This window comes from Manduca sexta, chromosome 15 (genome assembly GCF_014839805.1).
Source record: "Manduca sexta isolate Smith_Timp_Sample1 chromosome 15, JHU_Msex_v1.0, whole genome shotgun sequence".
Taxonomy (NCBI): domain Eukaryota; kingdom Metazoa; phylum Arthropoda; class Insecta; order Lepidoptera; family Sphingidae; genus Manduca; species Manduca sexta.
Genome location: NC_051129.1, coordinates 3,223,644 through 3,233,919, shown reverse-complemented (window position 1 = coordinate 3,233,919; position 10,276 = coordinate 3,223,644). Strand labels below are relative to the sequence as shown.

Genomic DNA, 10,276 nt, shown 5'->3' with positions numbered 1-10,276 from the left:
TGTGTACAGACGGCGCGTCTCGCCAAATCCCGTTCATTTTAAGGATTTGCAGTTGAAATTAGTTCGCAAATCTGGGCTTTAGCGGCCCCCGTTACAGATGTAGATGCGAAAGGGATGTAGATAAATAACCCGGGAAGGATTCTGATGAGTTTTCCTTTGCTTATTGTTTTTTTTATGTTTAAGGTGAGGTTTCTGTAATGATATTTCGAGATGGAGTGCAGTGCGTAGAATGATTTTTTTCTTATTATATTTTAGATGTAAAACAACATAAAATATATCTGCATTAATTCAACTATTGGAGTAAATAAGAAAATCAACAAAAAAGTATGCGACAACAAAGCGTGTCATGTGTAAAGAATATAAAACCCATGACGGTTGGAAGTTGTATTTACGTAAAACGTGTTTATGTGAAAGTAACGTTTTATCGTCGATTAGTCCGATTCCTTGGGCTTTAATTCCGTCTAAATATGTATGAACGTCTTTATTGTGACGCCACGCGACGCGTGCGGACGCGCCGTAAGTGCCTCCACGCACGGAATACCGCGTGATATATCCGTGTAGCGAGCGGAATCCGGGAAACTTTGAGGTTAGGTTGACGTTGTGGAGAGGAAGAGCGTGGATTTACTGGGTATTTGTATCTAACTCATGACTGAATAATAGTGGTTAGGTTAGGTTAGGTTAGGGCTAGAAATGATTTTGAAGACTGTTGAGTTGTGGACATTGTATTTGAAAACAATTGTGGTTATTATTGTAGCTAGTGTATTCTTATTGAGTTGAGAAAAGTAGAAAGGAGAACGAATGCGAAAAGCGTTTAATCACAAATTAACGCCATCCTGAATGTAAAAATGAATCGTAATTCAAATAAAGAATATATCATTTTTAAATTACCAACCGCATAAACAAGTAAAGACTAAAGAACCATCGGAAGCGATGCATCATTTTTATCATTATTTGAGGAAAAATTTGAATTCTTATTCGTCAGTCCCAATTGGTCCATTAATTCCCATGAGAAATTATTTGATGAACAATAGCTGGTTATCCTAGTTGCGTGTTTGAGTGCAGTTACTAATGTTCCGCGCACTATAAATAACAATTTGACGCCAAGACTTCGTCATACGGTCAATACTTTGACAGTAACGTCAGTTGTAAATTTGCCATGTCTAGGTTCTAGGACAATTAGCGAAGAAATAACTAGGGCCTAGTTTAGTCTAGGCTCTATCTAGGCTAAGGAATCTAACTGGGCTTAGAAAGAATAGAGGCAAAGGAAACAGTGTTGATTTTAAGAGCTAATTTTTAGGCTGAATGAAAGAACTAAACGCGGTAAGTTGGGTTTCATTGTACTTATAAAATGTAAGTATTGATCAAAAAAGGCATCAACACTTTGTCATTATATTACTTCCGTCACAAAGATGTATAATTGTAAAATGTAGGAACATTTTGTAACTGACTTGCGAATGATCAACACCTCAGGCCCCGTGGCCATGACGGCTGGAGTCTTCAAAACAGGAGACAACTATAATATAAATAACCGATAAATCCGTAACAATTTAATTTAAAAAAAAAATTAGAATGAAATTTAATTGATGGAATAAAGATAAAAAATTAAAAACAAAATCCTACATAACATAAACAAATGCACCAACAATGGGCCTCCCATTTAGCTATATACTGCAATACCAACCATGTAACACTGCAGAAATGGTTTTAGGTAAAAACCCAGAATTTATGTTCGAAATCGTTGTGGCGAACACTTCCCCATTGAAATAATAAATTGTGACATAACTGGAAAGTAGTACATTGCCTTAAAAGGCCCAACAATTTCTTATTGGCGATGGGCCATTTTCAGTAAAGCATTGCCAAAACACGATGCAAGCGTGCGTACTCCTTTACGACTCGATGTACTAAAGTATTCAAATTTTATAGGCGCGATTAAAAAAATCTTTGGCAGGGGTACAAAACATTTGGCCGGTTATGCGCTCCGTAATGGCAGTGGTGCTCAACATTTTATTAGTGTTTTTATATGGCAGCTTAACGTTTCATTTTATGCAAGTTTTGTAATGTTTCTAAAATGTTTTTTATGAACAAAACAGTTTTTGCTTATATCATTATTATCTATATTTTGATGCTGATTATATCACATGTAATTGATTAAATTCTTCGTAATTTAACTAATTTTTTTGCTCTCTTTCGAATAATATTAAGATAATAAACTTTTAGGATTATAAATAGGGCGGAATTACATTAATCGTAAATTTAAAAGATTATATTTCTAAAGACTATGCGTAAAAAGTAACTACCGAATATTTTTCAGTTTGCATACAACCCCATTGTAGTTAGCGTAATTACGTGTGAAGTTGAATTTTAATCTCTCTTTGTTCCCGCGGCTATTATGAGTTACGAACTTGAACGCGGACTGAAAACATGAATGTTTTCAGTTTATTTCATGGGGTTAATGTGAGCACTTAAATCGTTTTGTTACGTTTATGGACGCCGATATATCGAAAGTGTTTGCTTTCGTATATTTTTATAATTTTTTAAATGTAATTACGACGTTTTGGATTCAATAAAGTTTGTTTACTGAAAGTATTTTTTTAAGCGATATATATGGATTTAATGAAATTCTATTATAAGTAATTTATGTTACTCAAAATATAACGCTTAATGCGGTAGCGGATCGGTACAAACTGCTCAGTTGAAACCCGTACTCGCAAATTTCACATTACAACTAACACTAGAGGGGAAACAACTACACGCACACACGTATCACTAGCACATAGGGTGTTGGCCCACGGATTTACCCCCAAGGGGTAATTTTACCCCATCACCGAGCGCGTTGCCACCCACTCGACTCATCATTCGATATTTGAATTACTTATAAGCAATTTCGTAATTCGAATTCTTTTTCGCTCGCACTGGCCGGCTATCTACCTATCGTAATTATCGTTCTATTTTTAAATTTCGAACCGTTATCGATGTAATTACTGGTGATAAGGTTGGTTATATCGATTTTCAAATGAGCTCGATTATGGCGATTATTTTTTTCGGGGGTGCGTGCCGTGTTGATTTGTGGTTTCATTATGTTGAAGATTTGAAGCAATTTATGTAACTGTTCTTGTGGGAATTGTAACAAATGTGCTCTTCTCCTAATTTTATATTCGGTGTTAATCAAAAAGTGGTGAATTGAGAATTGTTGTAAATGTATGGTATAAAATACAAAGCCCTATATGACAAATCTATAGTTTTCAAGCGAAAATATAAACCACAAGAAATTATAGAAACATATTGCCGAACTAACACGAAACTTTTAAACGTATCCGTTGCCTACAAATCGATCTAACTCCAAAAGGGGAAAACTGGTTCTGAATTAGATTCCATATTCATATTATATTGCGGCCGTCCTTTTCGCACCTAGCAGATCGATAACGTGATAAAATAGTTCCACCAGTTCGCGACGCACGTACGCTTACATTTATACCGCTAATTTGTTTTGACATTTCTGAACGAACGACCACTTTTCCCGCCTACAAGTTGCGGGCTCCGAAATCAGAAGGGGATTCGAAATTCGAATTAATTCGATTTTTAAAAATATGTGTCGTATTTTCGGCGATAAAGGGGCGAAATTCGATTGGCGAATGCGAATTCAGAATCGAGTTCGGGTTTTATTGTTACGAACGTTTGGGATTGAGTTTTCGCATATCTATTATGACCGGACCCCAGCGCATTGCCCCTTTATAGTTAAATCCCTAGCGCGTGCCGTATGAGATATTGCATTACGTATCAAAAAAAAAAAATCGAATTGTGTGTAAAGTTGTTTAAAAACCAAGCATCATTTATGTATACTTTAAAACAGGATTACACTTAACAAAAATAAAATGCAATAAGGTGCAAAATAGTATTGACACGAATCATCCAGATATCGTCAAATTTTTAATTTATTATAAACGACAATTCTGTCTAACTGCACTTCACTATAATAGGTATTACATTATATTAATTGTAATTATTAATACCAAACAAAAACTAATAAACACCCATTGACTATTAACCGAGTCAACGCACAACCCTAACAAAATAAAGCGACCTATACACGCCGCGACACGTGACCGAAAAACGGTCGCAACTTTCAAAGACGTGCCGTCCAGCGATTTTCCAGCGCATGGAAACACTGGCTGACTAATTACAAAATACGTAACCGAGGTCCCGTGAGGAGCACAATGCACAAAGACGCCCATTGTCCTCGGCACAATGGCGTGAGTCACTGTGAGACAATGAGACGAGTCCGCCAGGGCCGTGCATAGCGGATATCGGGGGCGTTAGATGCACTTGGAAATGGCACTGTTTTACCGTAACCAACGTCACAGGGGAAAGAGAAAGGACCTGCTAACCTGCTTGTGTTCAATTTGAATAAGAAATTTGAGTTAGGGAAACGGTTATGTAGTTTCGAATAGTTCTCGTAATCTCTTATTTTAATTAAATATTCAAATCGACTCCTGAATCCGTTAAAATCGAAATTGTGTTCGATATAAAAATTACTTGAAATTATAAATTTATATGTGCCAAAAGGACAAGTAGTTAACCTATCCAATTTTGTAATGAAGTCTAGATTTTAATTCACAAAAGGTATAATTCAACTATAAAACAGTTAAGACAAACTAGTTGGCGCTCGACATTCACGTAATGATGTCACAATAATTGCGACGCCAAAAATAATATCATCACAATAAAATGTTGTACCTACCTCTTTAAAAACAGCATGATAAATATAGCAACGGTATGCAATTACAATTATTCGTAAACAATGCACATAAGTACTGGAGCACCTTTAATGCAATGAAATGTTCCACGCACTGCATCAGTATTTATTTTTTAAAACCACCACTTTTTATGTCCAACACGAATTATGAACGCTTACCAAAAAGTCAACAGCCGCTACGACCTGGAAACGAATAAAAACAATACGTAAGTATAAATAGAACAAAAAATAATCAAACAATTTCAGAACGTGCTGGCCGCAAAAATGCAGCGTGAATGGAACGCCCACGAAAAAAAAAAAACAAAGCGAATCAATCGCGTGCAAAGAGATTCCATCAATCAGTCAAGTCAAATGCAACATTCAAACGTGGAACATAATATTTTTTGTTCCAAGTTCAAGATCCCCGCGACCTTGCCACGGTCAACTTCAGAATGTTTATCCTAGTCGAAATTCATTTGCGGAGCTCGGTTTTTGCGCACGCTTTTTGCTTGCAACAATTGTACACATTATTTGCACGACTAACGATGTAACAATGAGCCGAGATGCCGGTGAATTTGAGGTGACTACGACCATCTCAGAAAAACTCACAAAAAGGATCTTTCTGATGCTGATTGCGTTAAGTGTTTTCACAAACTAGTCCGCATCAAGGTCGAGTGAAGATAATGAAAACAAAAGAATGTTCACGCGGTACACCACACGCGGCAGCAGTTTGCTCGGAGGTGCAAATTAAACAATTTATTCAGTGGTCGTCACACGGTGCACGCCAACTAACAAATGACACCTAATCATTGTATTCCGAACGACCGACATACTTGTTAATGTTCGCCTGCAACAAATTTCCTTTATTAGCCGTTCCGTAAAGGTATAAAAATATGACTCACGATGTGTTTTGCATTGAGGACGATGATTATGCGTTATTTTTTAAAGCCGTGCAACGCCCGCCGCGACCTACATGACCTAACTCTTTGTTCAGCCCGTCCTTTATCATTTTTTGATGCACTAAATACCTGGTTTAATGAACGTCTGGTCGTGCAACTCGGCTGAGCGGTTCTCGAATCGAATCAAAGTGTGCCGAATCGATAAAACGATATCGATTATAATGAACTTTGGCAATTAATACTGGTCGGTGCATTAAAAATATTAGAGGAATAAATTCGAAAATTCTAAATTTGAATAATGAACGAGCTGTGGTTCACCCCGCTGGCGCACATACATAGTGCGTCCAATTGAAACCGGTTGCGATAAAAACTGAGCGGACTGTTCATCAAGGAAATATTTTTATAGTATTAAAGTTTAATTAAATATATTCGTTCGTAGTACAAAAAACCTTTGGAAATTTCCAAATAGACATTTTTATCTTAAACACGCGGTTAATGGGACCGCATAAGGTACTAAAGATAAACTAATAGGGAAGGCATTTGGGAAATAATTACAGACGCATTATCGGCTGCTATCTAAATAGCTATTGTTATGTATGTACGGCTAATGACGTGTCACTTGGCCCTTAATATTTTTGACAATTACATGCATTAGTTACCTGAGGGATTGGTAGAATGTTTCACAATTATTTAATTTATATTAACTTCACTAAAAGCTTTGTTATTTAAAAAAAAACATATGTAGTGAGAATGTGCAGTTATAATCAAGGTGATATATTTTTATCAAAAAAAAAACCGGGCATGAATTTTTTTTGTTACCTACCCTCTATTTATTCACTTTATTCAGTGCTAGTCTGAATGCAAGATTTTTTTTTAACCTAGTTTACTTGTCGTAAAGAGTCATATAATTATATATAGATCAATAAAATATTAGTGAAATGTAAAAGGTTTTTAAATATATTGCATATCCCACGTACAGCGATCGGTTAATTTTAATTATAGTTAAACACTATCGTTAATTGAGATCTGTAACGCGATGCGGAATATTTGTGAAACGAAACTGCGGTTTCGTGAAATAATTATTTATAAATTATTTATTCAACATTTTATTACAGAGTACTTAAGAGCGAGAATTACGACTTCGCGTTGATAGTGTTGGTTTATGGCATTTCTGATAAAGTTTATTCGATTTTTTTAATATTTTACTGTGGTCACTTAAGTTTATATTAACACGAACATTTATTAATTTGATTTATTTAAAAAAAGAATACATTCGGCCAAATAAAGTTGCCCTCGTAAAGCGAGCGAGCACTTAAATTAACACACATCATGCATAATTTAAAAAGAAATGCAATTTCAAAATTCCGACCTCATTTCGGCCAGTATTTATAACAGATTTTAAATGTTAAAAACACGCTTCCGGTAATTACCAACCTCCCTCGGTAATTAAAAAAAACACGCCAGGATTCGGGTTCTATCGAGTTTAAAAACATGCTGTCATCGGGTCCGGCGGAATTATCGTAAACAATCGAGTGTACGCCACACATGAACAGAATGCGGGGTCCCACGGTCGGACTTTTTAAAAAATTGTTGTTTTTAAAATGAAAAAGATTAAATGTTTTTTTTCTTTCTCCCCGACCGGTCGGAGCAGGTGCGGCGGCGCGATGTCATGCCACACGCACGCATCGTTTGTCGAGTTACTTTTTTTGGATGAAAGTTAGGCAATTGGGCCATAGAAAATAAAACCAACAAACCATTGTGTAAGATTAAAAAACTTAGTCGCTTTAAAGTGGAATTCATGAAATTGCATATTTAAGTGGATGGGACCTAAACTCAAAGGAGGCAACAAATATTAATTCCCCTCATCAAATATCAGACTTAATATAAAAAAAGAAAATTTGATCACCTTTATTAACGTAATTTAAAGCAATAATGTATACCATAACGCATAATGTCATCCGCATCTCAAGTCTCAGCAGGTAGAACATTCACATGTATTTCTTTGAAACATTGATCGTTGCTGTCTCAGATCTCAACGGAATGTTAACCTTAACAATAATCTAATAAGGTACAAAATCGCTTCAAACATTACCACGGTAAGGATAGCAAAATAGTGGGCTATAAAAGCGTATAATTTAAAACATATCAACCCGTCCCGTGATTGTTCGAATGCACTTGTATTGTGACAAAAAGTAATCAAATTAACGGCGATCGCGATATTATTCGTGCAAAACATGCAATTTGTGATTTTATTATAAAACATGTTTTTAATGTTGATAAAATTGCGATTGTCATGGCAAAAAGTTGCGGTCGGATGCCTTTCTTATTTAATTTTTTTGTTCACAGTCTGGTTGGTGTTGACACAAATTTGAATTTCGAATGACACACGACTTAGCCCGTTGGGGTAGGCAGAAGCGATACTGAGGCTTTTATTTCAGACCGAGGTTATGCCCTTCTACGGATACTAGTGCAAATTTCCAACACGGCAATTTTTTTCTAAATCTCACTCAGATGGCCTGGGAATCGAACTCAGACCCTCACACAGCTGGACGCGCTAACAATAAGGCAAATAAAAAACATCTTTCTATCTTATCACACCAATCTATATGTAATAGGTACATCAACTGTATATAATTGGCAAAAATTGTAGCCTTGCAGAATGTGTTAAGAAAACAGGTTTTCCTTCTACGAGGAAAATACTCAAATAAACTTGTACGTGTTTCAAGATGGCTTGCTAGTTACTGTACGTTATTATGAAATTATATTAAAACTATATCGTTTCGTATTTGAGACACACCTTTCTCAGATTAGACCTGGGTCCTATTGGGTAAAAAGAAGCCTAATTGATATCTCAATAAGAACTGGACGCGACAGGCCGAAGACAGGGTAAAATGGCGTATATTGGAACAGGCCTATGTCCAGCAGTGGACAAAGATGTGGGCTGATGATGATGATGAATTGATATCGCAATACCGGTGGCTAAGAGTCCATATGACCCGATAACTGTCGGCTTCCTTTTATGTAGAATTTCTGTAGAATCTAATTATCATTAGAATGATTTGCAGACCGCATTTATATTAGTAGCGGCGATAGCCTAGTTGGGTGTGGAACGGACTGCCGAGACGAATGTCCGCAGGTTCAAATCCCAAGGGCACACACCTCTGACTTTTCTAAAATCATGTGTGTATTCTTTGTGAATTTATCGTTCGCTTTAACGGTGAAGGAAAACATCGTGAGGAAACCTGCACATCTGAGAAGTTCTCTAGGCAAGCGTGGTGAACTAAGGCCTAATCCCTCTCAGTAGTAGAGGAGGCCCGTGCTCAGCAGTGGGCAAGTATATAATACAGGGCTGATATTATTATTATTATTTATATAAGTAACTATATGTTGTGTCGATGTCCCTTTGAGAAAATTTCCCATTCGTCACTGCCCAATACATTACTATACATTGTAGCCAGTATAACTGGACATAATAAGACTTAAAATCTCATGTCTCAGGATGGCGAGCGCAGTGGGATACCAAACAATACTTTGTAATTCAAGGTGTTGGATGGTGTTTATTGTTTATGGGCGGTCGTATCGCTTACCATCAAGCGTAAGGTAAGCTCGTCTCGTCATTCAAGGCAAAAAAAAAGAAATGGTTTGTTACTATACCAAATTTCAAAGCTCTTGAGCAATATCCGTGTTTGCTTCTATCATACAGAATCGAAAACAGCGGGATTTTATTCCTTGCAATTATTAAAAAATAATTTATACCAATACCCCAAGCCAGTCTCCAAAATAATCTTAAAAAACGCAATAAATAACCAACAACCCTTTTCAAAATGCCATCGAATTAACTTTTATCCTATCCTCAATTTGAGAAATAAATAGGTTATAACATATATCGATATAAAAAATGAAAAGCGATACCTGCACTTATGCTCGGAGTGGGTCCGTGGGTGCTTGAGGGCCGGGGCACACTTATCGAGTAACTGAGTTTTATATGAGTTTTGGGAAGATATTGGAATGCTAGAAAACGATGAATCGGTTCGGCAATACCACACATATTATTTCTAAATTTAAATTAAATTACATGTATTATTATGCAGAAATTTTACACAGATTATGTTCTGGACTAACTCATTCTATGTTTTATGCATGACCTGTACAAAATGACACAAACATAGGTGTGGTGTGTATTTTTGTCCATAGCCACACATCGGTTATTTTATATCCACATTTTTTTAAGTCTATATAAAAATACTACATATTCCCACAATTTCGATTTATCGAATTATTAATTTGTTAACGGTATTAACGGTAGTGCCATAATATAAAAAAAATGTAAAAAAATATAAAGAGCCGTTGACTATTTCTCATCGTTAAGTAGTCAATCGTTTTTCAAACAGGGAATATAATGCGTATGACAAAGTATACAGTAGTACCAACATTGTAAGATAACAAGAATTATTCATTAAAGACATTGCTAGATACTTTTTCTTGTACAATGTAACCGACTATTGTTTAGTCATGCTCATTGATAAACAACACATGTCCAACTCAGTAGCCAAGTGATATTTTAAATTTTGACATTTAGCGCGGACGTTACCTTATGATTAATGGCTTAATTATTTCTGATGCCGTTTTTGTATGCAGCGCTGTG

The 10,276-nt window shown here is 36.0% G+C and overlaps 1 long non-coding RNA gene across 1 annotated transcript in view; it reads right to left on the bottom strand.

Moving 5' to 3' along the window:
* Positions 1-4,737: 4,737 nt before the first annotated feature.
* LOC115441194 overlaps positions 4,738-10,276 on the bottom strand; it is a 38,573-nt gene continuing 33,034 nt past the window's right edge. The window contains exon 4 of the long non-coding RNA XR_005112395.1: positions 4,738-4,936. This is a non-coding gene — a long non-coding RNA (uncharacterized LOC115441194). The remainder of the gene's footprint in view (positions 4,937-10,276) is intronic.